Below are 15,805 nucleotides of genomic sequence, written 5' to 3' on the forward strand. Positions count from 1 at the left end.
CTCAGGACTCGACAGACCCCCTGGACCTGCTCGAGCATCTACCCCCAAACCAGAATCTGTCTGTCTTACTATTTTATGTCTTTCACTAGCTCTTCGGACATTACCAGGGGGCTGTCCCCCAAACACCTTTCTCTGGTTAGAGTTAACTTAGGGCTTTAGTTAATGAATCTCCTGGGCATGAAAGGAGTGTTTCAAACCCTCTTTTAGCATTCTAGCTTACTTGGCAGGTTTATCCAGACTCTTGCAACATTGTTGAGCCTATGCTTGCTGCCAAGTTCTCACATCCCTTATCCACTGTATTCCTGGGAGTGCATATAGTTAAGATATAGAAATAACAAGCAATAGCTTTAGCATTAGCAACATTAGACGTTGAGTTAATAAGTTGTTTCTTTGCTGTAACCCACTGAATCTTTGCTCCATAAAAATGTAACTCTCTACTTTAAGGGTGACGCAGGCTAAGAATTTAGAAGAAACACTTTAAGGGAAGATTATTGTTCTGGCTGGCCAACATTTATCAAAAAGTGGTCATGAAATATCAACAGGCCTCCGGGACAGAAGATGATGTACAAAGAATAAGACTCTTGCAGGAAGGAACCTGATATTGATAAAAGTTATTACTGATGGAATGTTGAGTTGACTCTGCATTTTTCACCTTGCTGTATGTACAACTCAGGGTATAAAAGCCCCGAGGAAAATAAAGTAAAATGGGCCTCGCTCACTGAAGCTTGGTCACCCCGTGTCATTCTTTCCTTATCTCTTTCTCTATCTTCATTCGCCGACGTCGTCCATCCTGAGGATATCCCTGGACTCTGCTGAGGCTGGACCTTGGCACAGGATATATTTAAACTACTGAAAGGGAAAAGTCTACAACCAAGATTACTCTACCTGGCAAGGATCTCATTCAAGACTGATGAAGAAATTAAGGCTTTTCAGACAAGCAAAAGTTAAGAGAATTTAGCACCACCAAACCAGCTTTACAACAAATGTTAAAAGGACTTATACAGTCAAGATACAACAGAAGAAACAGATCTACAAAATCAAACCCCAACCAATTAAGAAATGGCAATAGGAACATATATATCAATAATTACTTTAAATGTAAATGGATTAAATGCTAAAAAAAAAAAAAAAGACACAGACTGGCTGAATGGATACAAAAACAAGACCAATACAATGCTGTCTACAAGAAACCCACTTTAGACCTAAAGACACATATAGACTGAAAGTGAGAGGATGGAAAAATATATTCCATGCACATGGAAAGCAAAATAAATCTAGAGTAGCAATTCTCATATCAGACAAAATAGACCTTAAAATAAAGAATATCACAAGCGATAAGGAAGGACACTACATAATGATCAAGGGATCAATCCAAAAGGAAGACATAACAAATCTAAATATCTGAGCAAACACAGAAGCACCTCAATACATAAGACAAATACTAGCAGACATAAAAAGAGAAATCGACAGTAACACAATACTAGTAGGAGACTTTAACACCCCACTCACACCAATGGCCAGATCATCAAAACAGAAAACTAATAAGGGAAGACAATAAATGATACATTAGATGAGATGGATCTCATTGATAATCTTCAGGACATTCCATTCAAATGCAGAAGGATACACCTTCTTCTCAAGCGCACATGGAGAACATTCTCCAGGATAGACCACATCTTTGATCACAAATCAAATTTCAGAAAATTTAAGAAAATTGGTATCACATCAAGCATCTTTTTCCAACCACAATGCTATGAGACCAGATACAAATTACAAGAAAAAAAACTGTAACAAACAAAAATACATGGAGATTAAACAATACATTTCTAAATAACCAACAGGTTACTGAAGTAATCAAAAGGGAAGTAAAAAAATGTCTAGAAAGATATAATAATGAAAACGTGACAACTCAAAACCTATGGGATGCAGCAAAAACAGTTCTAAGAGGAAAGTTTATAGCAATACAATCCTACCTCAAGAAACAAGAAAAACATTGAATAAACAACCTAACTTTAGACATAAAACAACTGGAAAAAGAAGAACAAAAACACCCCAAAGTTAACAAAAGGAAAGAAATCATAAAATTAGAGCAGAAATAAATGAAAAAGAAATGAAATAGTAAAGATTAATAAAACTAAAAGCTGGTTCTTTGAGAAGATAAACAAACTTGACAAATCTTTAGCTAGACTCATCAAGGAAGAAGGACAGAAGAATCAAATCAAAAAAATTAGAAATGAAAAAGGAGAGGTTACAACAGACAATGCAGAAACACAAAGGATTGTAAGAGACTATTATGAACAACTATATGGCAATAAAATGGATAACCTGGAAGAAACAGACAGATTATTAGAAAAGTTCAATCTTCCAAGACTAAACCAGGAAGAAATAGAAACTATGAAAAACTCAATTACAAGCACTGAAATTGAAGCTGTGATCAAAAATCTCCCAAAAAACTAAAGCCCAGGACCAGATGGCTTCACAGGAGAGCTAATGCCTATCCTGCTGCTGCTGCTGCTGCTGCTGCTGCTGCTGCTGCTAAGTCGCTTCAGTCATGTCTGACTCTGTGCGACCCCACAGACAGCAGCCCACCAGGCTCCCCCATCCCTGGGATTCTCCAGGCAAGAACACTGCAGTGGGTTGCCATTTCCTTCTCCAATGCATGAAAGTGAAGTCACTCAGTCGTGTTGAACTCAGCGACCCCATGGACTACAGCCTACAGACTTCTCCATCCATGGGATTTTCCAGGCAAGAGTACTGGAGTAGGGTGCCATTGCCTTCTCTGGCCTATCCTTCTAAACTATTTCAAAAAATTGCAGAGGAAGGAACACTTCTAAACTCATTCTGTGAGGCCACCATCACCCTGATACCAAAATCAGACAAAGACAACACAAAAAAAGAAACTACAGGCCAGTATCATTGATGAACATAGATGCAAAAATCCTCAACAAAATTTTAGCAAACAGAATTCAGCAACACTTAAAAAGCTCGTACAGCATGGTCAAGTTGGGTTTATTCCAGGGATGCAAGGATTCTTCAGTATACACAAATCAATCAATGTGATACACCATATTAACAAATTGAAAGATAAAAACCATATGATAATCTAAACAGATGCAGAAAAAGCCTTTGACAAAATTCAGCACCAATTTATGATTGAAACTCTTCACAAAATGGGCATAGAACGAATCTACCTCAACATGTTGTTTAGTCATTGAGACATGTCCAATTCTTTTGTGACCCCATGGACTATAGCTGGACAGGCTCCTCTGTCCATGGAATTTTCCCGCTGAGAATACTGAAATGGGTTGCCATTTCCTTCTCCAACCTCAACATAGTAAAGGCCATATATGATAAGCCTACAGCAAACATCATTCTCAATGGTGAAAAATTGAAAGCATTCCCCCTAAGATCAGGAACAAGACAAGGGTATCCACTTTCACCACTATTATTCAACATAGTTTTGGAAGTCCTAGCTATAGCAATCAGAGAACAAAAAGAAATAAAAGGAATCCAGATCAGAAAAGATGAAGTAAAGCTCTCACTGTTTGTAGATGACATGATACTATACACAGAAAACCCTAACAATACTATCAGAAAATTACTAGAGCTAATCAGTGAATTTAGCAAAGTCACAGGATATAAAATCAATACACAGAAATCACTTGCATTTCTATATACTAGCAAAGAAAAATCAGCAATAACTGCAACAAAAAGAATAAAATATCTAGGAATAAACTTACCTAAGGGGACAAAAGAACTGTACACAGAAAATTATAAGATAGCAATGAAAGAAATCAAAGACACATAAACAGATGTCTATGTCCTACCATAAACCATAAACCATGTTCCTGGGTAAGAAGAATCAATATTGTGAAGATGACTATACTACCAAATGCAATCTACAGATTCAGTCTGATGCCTATCAAATTACCAATGGCATTTCTCACAGAACTAGAACAAAAAAATTTCACAATTCATGTGGAAACACAAAAGACCCCAAATAGCAAAAACAGTATTGAAAAAGAAGAACAAAGCTGGAGGAATCTACCTTCCTGACTTCAGATTATAGTACAAAGCTATAGTCATGAAGACAGTATGATACTGGCACAAAAACAGAAATATAGACCAATGGAATAAGATAGAAAGCCCAGAAATAAACCCATGCACCTATGGGTACCTTATTTTTTTACAAAGGAGGCAAGCAGATACAATAGGGCAAAGACAGACTCTTCAATAAATGGTACTGGGAAAACTGGATAGCTATGTGTAAAAGAATGAAATTAGAACACTTTCTAACACCATACATAAAGATAAACTCAAAATGGATTAAAGACCTAAATTTAAGACCAGAAACTATAAAACTCTTAGAGGAAAACATACACAGAACACTCAACGACATAAATCAAAGCAAGATCCTCTATGACCCACCTCCTAGAGTAATGGAAATAAAAACAAAAGTAAACAAGTAAAAATGTGATTAAACTTAAAAATTTATGCACAGCAAAGGGAACTATAAGCAAGGTGAAAAGACAATCCTCAGAATGGGAGAAAATAATAGCAAATGAAACAACTGACAAAGGATTAATTTTCAAAATATATAAGCAGCTCATACAACTCAATACCAGAAAAACAAACAACCCAATCAAAACGTGGGAAAAAGACCTAAACAGACATTTCTCCAAAGAAGACATACAGATGACTAACAAACACATGAAAAGATGCTTAACATCACTCATTATTAGAGAAATGCAAATCAACAGTACATGAGATATCACCTCACACTGGTCAGAATGGCCCTCAACAAAAAGTCTACAAACAATAAATGCTGGAGAGGATGTGGAGAAAAGGGAATGCTCTTGCACTATTGGTGGGAATGTAAATTGATACAGCCACTATGGAAGACAATATGGAGATTCCTTAAAAAACTAGGAATAAAACCACCTTATGACCCAGCAACCCCACTCCTAGGCATATGCCCTGAGGAAACCAAAATTGAAAAAGACACATATATCCCATTGTTCATTGCAGCACTATTTACAGTAGCTAGAACATGGAAGCAACCTAGATATCCATCAACAGATGAATGGATAAAGAAGTTGTGGTACATATGCACAGTAGAATATTACTCAGCCATAAAAAGGAATGCATTTGAGTCAGTTCTAATGAGGTGGATGAACCTAGAGCCTATTATACAGAGTGAAGTAAGTCAGAAAGAGAAAGATAAATGTCGTACACTAATGCATATATACGGAATCTAGAAAAATGGTACTGAAGAATGTATTTGCAGGGCAGCAATGGAGAAACAGAAATAGAAAATTGACGTATAGACGTATAGACATATAGACATGGGGAGAGGGGAGGAGAGGGTGAGATGTGTGGAGAGAGTAACATGAAACTTACATCACCATGTGTAAAAGAGATAGCCAATGGAAATTTGCTGTATGGCTCAGGAAACTCAAAAAGGGGCTCTGTACCAACCTAGAGGGGTGGGATGGGGAGGGAGATGGGAGGGAGCTTCAAAAGAGAGGGTATGTATGTTTACCTATGGCTGATTCATGTTGAGGTTTAACAGAAAACAACAAAATTCTATAAGGCAATTATTCTTCAATTAATAAACAAATAAAATAAAATTCAGGAACTACGTTTATTGAATAGTTAAGCTAGTGGTTTCCAAGGTGAAATGCATAGACACTTCTATAAGAATTCTTAGATTTTCAGTTGTATTGAGAAACCTTACTCTACTTTATGGGCAAAATGCCTATATCATTTCCAAAAAAATAATCTAGTACATATGGGGAGTTGGCATATCTTCTGTGAGTCCAATTTAAACCCCTAATCTTCGCATCCTAATAGATTTAAACATTTTCTGACCTGGGGGTGGGGGGGGAATGTATTCAACATTTTCCTTCTAAGAATCAGAGTAAACTATTTTCTAGCCCAAGGGTTATTGTCAAAAGTAAAGCCTAACTCCTCTTTCATTTCCAGAAGCTTTCTAGATAAAGTGCAGCATAGTAGGGAAAGTAATTCCCATGCCAAAATCATTGAATATTACACATTATCTAAACCAACAGCAGGCAGGTACATCTTTTCCATGATGGTGCTCCCCCAGCATCTGTTAAACAAGTAGGGATACTTCTCATATTTCCTGGCTCATCCCTCTCCCATTAGGCTGAACTTGAGGATGGTGGACTGTCTTATCTACCTGTCTTTTTACAACCTCCAGCACAGTCATTGCCCAGTAAATATGGGCTAAATTTATCAGTGAATGAATGAATGAACAAAAGAAAAGCAAACAGTCCCCAGTCCCCTTCAAGCATTCAACACAGTTGTTCAATTAATGGTTCCTTTCTTAGAAATTCCTTATCTGTGTATCCTTCCTGTCATGCCATGTTTTCTACCTTGTATTTTATAGGTTCATAGACACACTTCTTATAGGCTCACACACACTTCTCCTGGAATGAAAGCCCCCTGAGGTCCAGAACTTGCTCAATTTCTCAGTGAACACAGTGGAGCCTATTGAGCCCAGAAGTTACTCAAATGTCTGTTGCACAGTCAGTCAGCAGAGACTACTCAGGGATTATACAACATCTGAGGTGACTCTAGTTCACTCAATGAAGGTCCTTTTTCTGAGGCACATCGGTCTCATCAACACAAGCTGGTGAGTTGAGTTCAGTTTTCAGAAACACAAGCTTTACTAATTCCAGACCACAAACCTCTGTGATTCCTGTCAGCCATTTCACTGACCCATTCCTCCCATATCAGACTGAAATGACACAAAATGTCTTCAACTTCCTATAGAAAATAAAGGGGAAAACACAAGAGATGGTGCATATGAAGAAATTTGAGTTTCTCTCACAAGAGAAGTTCAATAGGTATTAGTCAAATACAATGCTTAGAAAAGCTAAATATAATTATTTACTCAATGCTTATTCACTGATGTCAAAAATGCTACTTTTCATTCACCCTCATCCTCACTCTGTTCCCTTGCACTTACTTTTAGTTTAGAACAAATGCAGTCTGTGAATTATGATCTATATTGTAATAAACTGCTGAAGAGACTAACTGTAATCAAGTGAAAAATAATCAATATTGGGAAGTGCAATAGTCTTACTTCAAAAGTTTGAAAATTGTTGTATAATTGACTTTCCTCCATTTGCTATCCATTTTATTCACATTTTTTTTCAACTGAAGGACTAACTTGACCTACATGTGTTAAGAGGAAAAGAAATCACTTAAGTAGCAGCAAATGAGATACTATTATCACAGTTCAATATAAAATTGCCATCCATCATTTAAACAATTTGATCGGTGGCAGGGACAGGAAATTTCCAAAGACATTCTTAAACACTATAAACATTTTTCAAGCTATCAAATTAAGAGACAGAAATAATTAGACATTGCCCAAGGTCTTTCTATTCTGAAGGGAGAGATTTTTCAGGAAGATAAAATTGTTTGTCTCTATTGTTTTGCTATTTAGTCTCTCAATGAAAACAGGGTCATGTTTTAGACAATGATTGAGCTACAAAGTGTCAAGAAGGCCTTCACAAATTATTTTTTTAGAAAGCTAATCAACATAGGGTACATGTAAAGAATGTTGATGTTTCCCCAAGGTCTACATATGGGTCCATTTAAAAGGCACCCAGCAGCGTCTGCCCAGCCCACAACCCCTTTCTCTGAGAACTGCCGAAAACACAGCTGAAGGGCCCAGATGCCACTTTGTACTCGTCTCAAGAGTGGACATCCGAAGAAACTGGGATCCTCAGACACTCTTCCCTGAGAATTTGAAACTGGAAGTTGAAGATGTTTGTCAGCATCTAAAGGACCTTAGAAGTAAAGCATGTGAGCCTGAGAAAGATGTGGTAGCCGCCATCAACAGTGCGTAGAGGCCCCGAGAAAGCCCGGTGCTGACGGAGAATGCAGCAGGAGGGAGGCAGCAGGGGTGAGAGACCAGGGCAGCTGCCTCAGCTCCTACTCACTGCCAGGCCCCAACCTCTCTGTCACGCTCCATCACACACTTCGGCAGCTTCTCCAGCAAATCCTCACTTTCACTATCAAATCGTCATTCTTCTATGGGTTTTGGTGACTTGTCACCAAAAGAACCTTGGGACAACCTTGTTAACTAACCTTGACTGCTTGGCAGGTCAGCAAGACAACTTCTCTACAAACTCTAAAAATGACGACACGTTAATGACCATCAGGGGCTTCGGAACATTCTGATTCAAAAGTCACTGCAAAAATCCTTGGAAATTCAGCGGGAGTATTTTTAGGCTTGGCTTCATAAGAAACAATGTGCTAGAGCAACTGACCAGAAAAAGTTGTCAGAGATCTCAGCTACTATTTTAGCCCAAGAGGCCAATGTAGTCATATTTCCCAGGTGGATTCTACTCTTCGCTCTAGAACAAGAGGCACTGGGCCCTATTCAATGGCAGTAAGATTGATAAACTATGTTCTACACCAGGGCTCCTCACACTATAAATGGTGAAGGGCTAGCTTTTGGTGTGTTGGTTTTGTTTTTATTTTGTTCTGTATGTGTTTTCCAATTTACTGGAGTGCAATACTTTTATAAAACACAGAAGTAGTATGTTCAATGTCACACCAATGTCATATTGTTATATATACTTCTCAACACTTGCTCTCAATTTCTGTTTGTATCTCACTGCAACACTAAACAGTTCCTAAGCCACACCAGCCATGGCCCACACTCTTAGAAGCTCTGGGCTACACTACAGCTGTCTCAGCGCTCAATATACGTGGCTACTCAGTTGTCCCCACCCAGGACTTTTCTTGAAGACACTGTGATAGCCTAGTTGGTACAAAATAGAGGTACATCCAACCTGGAAGCCTGGTAATAATCAAGTCCCTGCTTCGTAATTACTGGCACTGTGATTCTGAGCTAGGAATGTAACCTCTCTGAGAATTCCTCTGCAGCTGCAAAATGTGAGTGGATGGCAGGCAAAATTCTAAGACTGCTCCCCAAGTGTCTCCATTCTCAGGCAGTACACCTTGCAAAATTCCTTTCCTTTGAGTGTGGGCAGGGTTTGTGAATATGATAGGATAGCCACTCCCTCGATGAAATTACATTGTATAAGATGTTTTATAAGTAGAAATGGGAGAGATTGATTCACTGTTGGGTTGGGGATTTTTTGTTTGTTTGTAATACTTGTTTATTTATTTTGCTGTGCCAGGTCTTAGTTTCAGGAGTTGAGATCTTCAGCTGCAGCATGCAGGATCTGGTTCCCTGATCAGGGATGGAACTCAGGCCCCCTGCATTGGGAGCACAGACTCCCAGCCACTGGATTACTGGGGAAGTCTCCACTGTTGGTTTTGAAGAAGTAAGCTGTCACACTGTGAGAAGGCCACATGCCTAAGACCTGCAGGTGGTGAACAGAAGTGGAAAACAACCCCTGGCCAATGGCCAGCAAGAAACAGGGTCTTCAGTTCACTTCCCCACAAGGGACTGAGTTCTATCAACAATCTGAATGAGCCTGGAATAGAGCCCTGAGCCTCATATGAGCACATAGCCCCTGAAAACACTTTTGTTTCAGCCTAGTGAGTCCTGAGCACAGAATTCAGCTCTGCTCTGTCCAGACCTCTGGCCTATAGATAATCATACTAAATGGTTGTTGCTTTGTTATGTAAGAACAGAAACTATCACAGACTGCCATACCTACTAACACTGGAGTTGCTGCAAGGGTAAGAAATAATTTATGGGAAGTGCTGAATATGCCAAAATCATTCAGTACACAGTAGCTGTTAAGCCCATGTTGGTGATTAGTTTCATAACCCATTTAGGCCTATTTATATAGGGACTGTGGAGAAGGAAATGGCAACCCACTCCAATGTTCTTGCCTGGAGGATCCCAGGGACGGGGGAGCCCAGTGAGCTGCCGTCGATGGGGTTGCACAGGGTCAGACACGGCTGAAGTGACTTAGCAGCAGCATATAGGGACTGACTTCCCTGGTGGCTCAGATGGTAAAGCGTCTGCCTGCAATGCGGCAGACCCGGGTTCGATCCCTAGGTCAGGAAGATCCCCTGGAGAAGGAAATAGCAACCTACTCTAGTGCTCTTGCCTGGGAAATCCCATGGACAGAGGAGTCTGGTAGGCTACAGTCCATGGGGTCACCAAGAGTCGGACATGACTGAGCAACTTCACTTTCACTTTTCTATAGGGACTAAAGTATATGCATGTACAAACACACACATTGACACACATAAAATTCTAACAGACTTCATGAGTCTCCCTACAGAGAACAATCTGACTATCACTTTTAAGAATTGGCTTGTATCTGTTGGGTCCCTCTCATATCTCTCTTTTGATAATTGTCATAAGCCTGGGAAGTCAATAAGCTAACACCACCATTTTCATTACACCAGAGAAAAATCTGATGGTCAGACTCCATCCAAAGTCACATAGCCAGTTGGCTCACAGCAGAATCAGATCATAAGCCTATCTTTTCAAAATAATCCACAGAAGTCTCATTTTTAAATGTAAAGATTTCTTTCACTGCAAAAGTTGCCTCCTATGGTTTCAAAAAGAGTTTTTGCAAACATCACAGATGTTATTGATTACAACAACGTTTCTGTCCATCTTAAATCACACTGCAAACTGTATTTTCTGGTTCTCAAGTTAAAAAAAAATAACAGTAGATATTCCCATAAGCAAAATCTGGAAATTGAATTGGACCTAAAATTCCTAATTTTTAGATATAGGTTTTTGCCATGAGAATTAAAAAGCAGACCAACTGTGTTGGGGATATGAAGACACAGTGCACTGGCCAGATCTGTTCTCTTTGCCCTGCTCGTGACTTCAGAGCTGCTAGCTACGTACACAATGTTTTCAGCCCACTTTACAGGATCCATATCAACTTTTGCACTTCATTTACGACCCCCTATTTTATAAGCTGTGGAATTCTTTTCTGGTACTTAACTTTCCATAAAAGTAAATATTCAAATCATGATTGGGGGGAACATTTTCACTGGCAGGTTTCACAGCTAAGAAAGATTATATTTTTTTATGTTTTGTGTGCAGCTCTCTGAAAATATAGGATTCTATTAAACACTCACTACCACAAATAAAGTGGCATATATTAGCAATGCTTATATATCTTCCCGTTTCCCTGCTTAACTTCAGTAGATTCTCAAAGGCATCCACACCACTGAAAAATACATTTTCAGATTCTTGGACAGCTGTATGGATGATACAAAAATAAAATAAAATATATACTGGGTGTTGGATAGCTCAGGCCTAGCCTGGACCACATAAGTCTGTCCTGTGGGAGGAATGGAGTTAAATGGCTCCACTCAACCTTTTGGGGCAACCACATACTTTATCATCACAAGACTTTACATTATAAATGGCATACAAATATATGTGCCCCAAGAAATATGTGTAGAAAGTTGCTCTCCATGGGAGAGAGGAGACAATGTCTGCCAGTATCAACAGTGTGTGGAGGAAACTGGGCTCAGAGGAATCAGAAACTGCAGCTGGATTCCGAGGGAGGTGTGACACAGACTGAGGCCGTGCCAAAGCTAATGATTGAGAGCTTACAGCGCTCAAACTCCAAGGACGCAAGTAGCCTCTTGATGAAGGCCCCTGCAGTCTGGGTCCCACCGTGGAAGGGGTAACAGCCCACCAGACATGAAGGCAGGTCTTCGGTTCCTTCAGAGATGAAAAGGCAGGTGACAATCACAGTCTCTGCCACTTGTATTCAACATTTGAGTTAGGACTAATTCCTAGAATTCAGTATTTGAGATTTTGAGTTTATATACCTTTTTTCATTCATCTGTTTGAAGAAACTAGAACTAAAAAAAACAGATAGTCCTCTTATGCTGGGAAGACTGAAACCAATCCAACCAACCACCCAGATCAGCAGTCAACAAACATTTCTAGAAAGGGCCAGATGGTAAATATTTTTGGCTTTGCAGGTCACATGATCTCTACTCAACTCCTCAACTCTGTTGTTATAGTGCAAAGACAACAACATGTTAGGGAGCGGGTACGGCTATTTTTCAACATCAGCTCAGTTCAGTCACTCAGTTGTGTCTGACTCTTTACGACCCCAGGGACTGCAGCACGCCAGGCTTCCCTGTCCATCACCAAGTCCCGGAGCTTACTCAAACTCATGTCCATCAAGTCAGTGATGCCATCCAACTATCTCATCCTGTGTTATCCCCTTCTCCTCCTGCCTTCAATCTTTCCCAGCATCAGGGTCTTTTCCAATGAGTCAGTTCTTCCCATCAGGTGGCCAAGGTATTGGAGTTTCAGCTTCAGCATCAGTCTTTCCAATGAATATTCAGGACTGATCTCCTTTAGAATGGACTGGCTGGATCTCCTTGCAGTCCAAGGGACTCTCAAGAGTCTTCTCCAACATCACAGTTCAAAAGTATCAATCCTTTGGTGCTCAGCTTTCTTTATAGAACAATATATGTTCCAACACAACCTTACTTATAAAAAACCGTTGGTGAACCAATCAGACTGGGCCCATGGACTGTCATTTGAAGACTCCTGACTTAGGTCTCAGAAAACATAGCCACCAGGTCCCTCACAATTTCTGCACTGGCACAGCCTTCGGTTTCCTGGACAGTGTTCCAACACATATCCCTCCTCCCACTCCATCCTCCAGCTGCCTCCAGATCCCTATCCCAGAAGTCTGAGCATGCCCTTCTCCTGTCAAACATTATGTGCCTCCCACTGGCTAGAGAAGCACCCCAAATCTACACCCAAAATATTCTGGTGTTAGTCCAGATACTCATGAGCGAGTTATGCACAAACGGGTACTACTATCTTCAATACCATTTGTAGGAGCAGTGCGCACTTCAGCTTTGACAAAGTTAAGGAGTCCTTTATTGAAGGACCTCTGAGGACTGTACACTAACTGTATCAGGCAGTCATCAGGGAACAAGAATCATTTCCCAAACACTTCTGACCACAGAACCTTTCATTCCCACAGAGTATCACTTGGAACTTGCATCCCAGGGGACGTACCATGGGAAATACTCCCACGTGATACGTTCCTTAGCATGACATAAGTAATCCTTTATAATCTAGCCCACAACTATACGGAGTTCCCATTTGGCACTTGCCAGGACCCTTTTAGTGTGTCCTGCCCCCCACCCTCGTTTCCCTGAGCTGCACATTAGAGTTTTTTCTCTCTCTTTAGCACAACACACGCTGAAACACATCCATGCTTGACAAATTCTATACTGCCGGGACCAGCTCAGTTTTTAAACATTCTCCCCCATAAAGTTTATTCCCCAGGCCTTTGTGCCCACAGAATATTTGAAATAATAACTCAATCATTCCATGCAGCTTGGTTTATTCTAAACCTGGTGCTAAGCAACAGAATCCTGGAGGAAGCTAGACTTCCCATTTGAATTTGTGACCTTGTATGACTAACATGAGGATAGACCCTGAATCCTTTCCTCTTAGCTTCTCAAATCTGGTGCAATACATTTAGTTTAATAGAAGGTAATTTCTCCCATAAAGCATATATCATGAATATAATAAATATATTCCCCTATCTCTCTCTACCCCATATTATTTAATGGGGACTCTTCAGAGAGCATAAAGGGATGATTGAGTGGAAGGATACCGGGAATGTTTATGGGAGGACAGGAAAAGAGGGCAGGAGGCAAGGAAATTTCCCTAAAACATATCCCACAAAGACCAAGTATAAACCATTAAAATTAATCATCTTATTAGCTTCCCAGAGTTTTCCTTCTATCTTTTGACTTTTAATAACTGAACACTGGTCCTTTTACTTGTTTCTGGTTGATACCCAATTTGCCGTGTTGTTGACTCGACTCATATGCAATTTCACACACTAAATATCAGCACAGGAATTACTGAACACCAGGGCTGGAGGGAACAACGCGATCATTTTTCAGATAAGGAAACCAAGGGCCAGCAGGGAGGTGCCTCGCCCCAGCAGCCTCACATTTCAGGAGATTGTTCAAGGGCCACGAGGCACCCCTCTCATGCTTCCAAGGGCCTCTGATTTTACGTGTCCTCAGGCATTATTGTCCTAATTTTACACATGATGAAACCAGGGCAAGGAGAAATTGAGTGGCCTGCCCAAGCGACTCACTTGAACACTGAATGTTAATGCCAAAATGTCACAATCTGTCCTTCTTGCAGCTGTGGCCTCAGAGGAAGAACATTTTCCTTAGTTAAACGAAACCACATATTCTTCTTCACAAAGAAATAATTTAATGCATTCGGGCTTAGACATAAATAATACTTTTTTTAAAAAACCAAAGAAAAAAAGGCACGATCAATTCTCTCCTTGCAACGTTTTATTTTTCTACAGCATTTTACGTTTTTAAAAGTAGATTTTATTTTTTAGAGAAGTTTTAGATTCACAGAAAAAAAGGAGAGGCAAGTACAGGAAACCATATATCACCTCAACCCCACTCCCAATTTCCTATATTATTAACAGCTTGCATTAGTGTGGTACACATGTTATGACTAATAGGCCAATACATTATAATTAACTGAAGTTCATAGTTTACATTAGGCTTCATTCTTTGTGTTATACGTTTTATGGGTTTGGACAAATGTGTGATGACATGCATGTACCATACTGTATCATACAGAATGGTTTCACAGATCCAAAAACTCCCTGTACTCCATCTATTCATCCCTCCTTCTCTGCAAAGTCCTAGTAATACAGATCATTTTACTGTTTCTATAGTTTGGATTTTTCCAGCATGTCATATAGCTGGAATCATGTGCTATGCAGCCTTTCCACACTGAACTCCTTCGCTCAGCATATTATACATTTAGAGTTCCTCCATGCCTTTACATAGCTTGACAGCTCATTTTTAATCACTAAATAGTACTCCACTATATGTATGTACCACAGTTTATCCATTCTCTTACTGAAGAATCATCACTGCTTTCAAGTTTTGGCAGTTACACATAAAGATGTTGTAAATAATTATGTGCAAGTTTTACTGTAGATGTAAGTTTTAAGCCATCTGACTAAATACCAAGCAGCATAACTTCTGGATTGTCCAGTGAGAGTGTGATTAGGTAAGGGAGGAAGCAACTGTGATCATCTTTCATGGTGAGCCCTCAGTCACGCAGCCCTGAGGAGAGGGCCCTACATACCTCGCTAGGATGACAGAACAGAGGGCTTACACTCCTCGCAACTGTGTTTTTGAAAAGTTGCCAGGAAGAATTTGCTCTGCCAGAAAATCAAGGGAGAAAAGTGACAGAAAAACTTTAAGTAAGGAAGTGCTGGTGGAGGTTTCTGAGTCAAGAGTGTATATCATCCCTGAAAGTGTTCTGACTAACACAAATGCTTCAGGAATGCAATGTTTTAAAATTAATACCACTGTTTTAGACTTTTTAGATTCATATAGTCCACTTTAAATAAACTGCGCCAACAATCATTTCTCAATATTTGAAGGATGATATTCATTGACATTTGGTACTGAATCCTCCTTGTATTTTAAGGCTACCATCCCATCCACCCCCTATTCTTTAACAATACTCACAGACTGTTGTGGTGGTACCATCTCTGAACTAGCTCACATTATTACTTACAAAGGGTTTCACAGAGACAGGAGAACAGTGCCTGAGAGTGGCTGCCAAGGCATAACTCAATACATTGTGTCAAGGTCAGATCTCAGTGCCAATAAAGATTTATTAGGTTCAAAAAACTAAATCAGCAGTGTCTTCGCATGACCTGAGCACCCATGTTGGCACAGGGTTCTGGAAGTTCTCAGTAAAGAGAAAAAGTGAGACTAAAAGACAGCTTTTCATTCTTATACAAATGCAACAAACGTAGAGAATGGCAGC

The 15,805-nt window shown here is 39.8% G+C and overlaps 1 protein-coding gene across 3 annotated transcripts in view; it reads right to left on the bottom strand.

Annotated features, from left to right (window-relative positions):
* The window catches only part of CACNA2D3 (calcium voltage-gated channel auxiliary subunit alpha2delta 3), an 879,694-nt gene that overhangs the window by 623,374 nt on the left and 240,515 nt on the right, over positions 1-15,805 (bottom strand). The gene's annotated exons all lie outside the window — the stretch shown is intronic.

The sequence above is a fragment of the Ovis aries genome, chromosome 19 (genome assembly GCF_016772045.2).
Source record: "Ovis aries strain OAR_USU_Benz2616 breed Rambouillet chromosome 19, ARS-UI_Ramb_v3.0, whole genome shotgun sequence".
In the NCBI taxonomy this organism is placed as follows: Eukaryota; Metazoa; Chordata; class Mammalia; order Artiodactyla; family Bovidae; genus Ovis; species Ovis aries.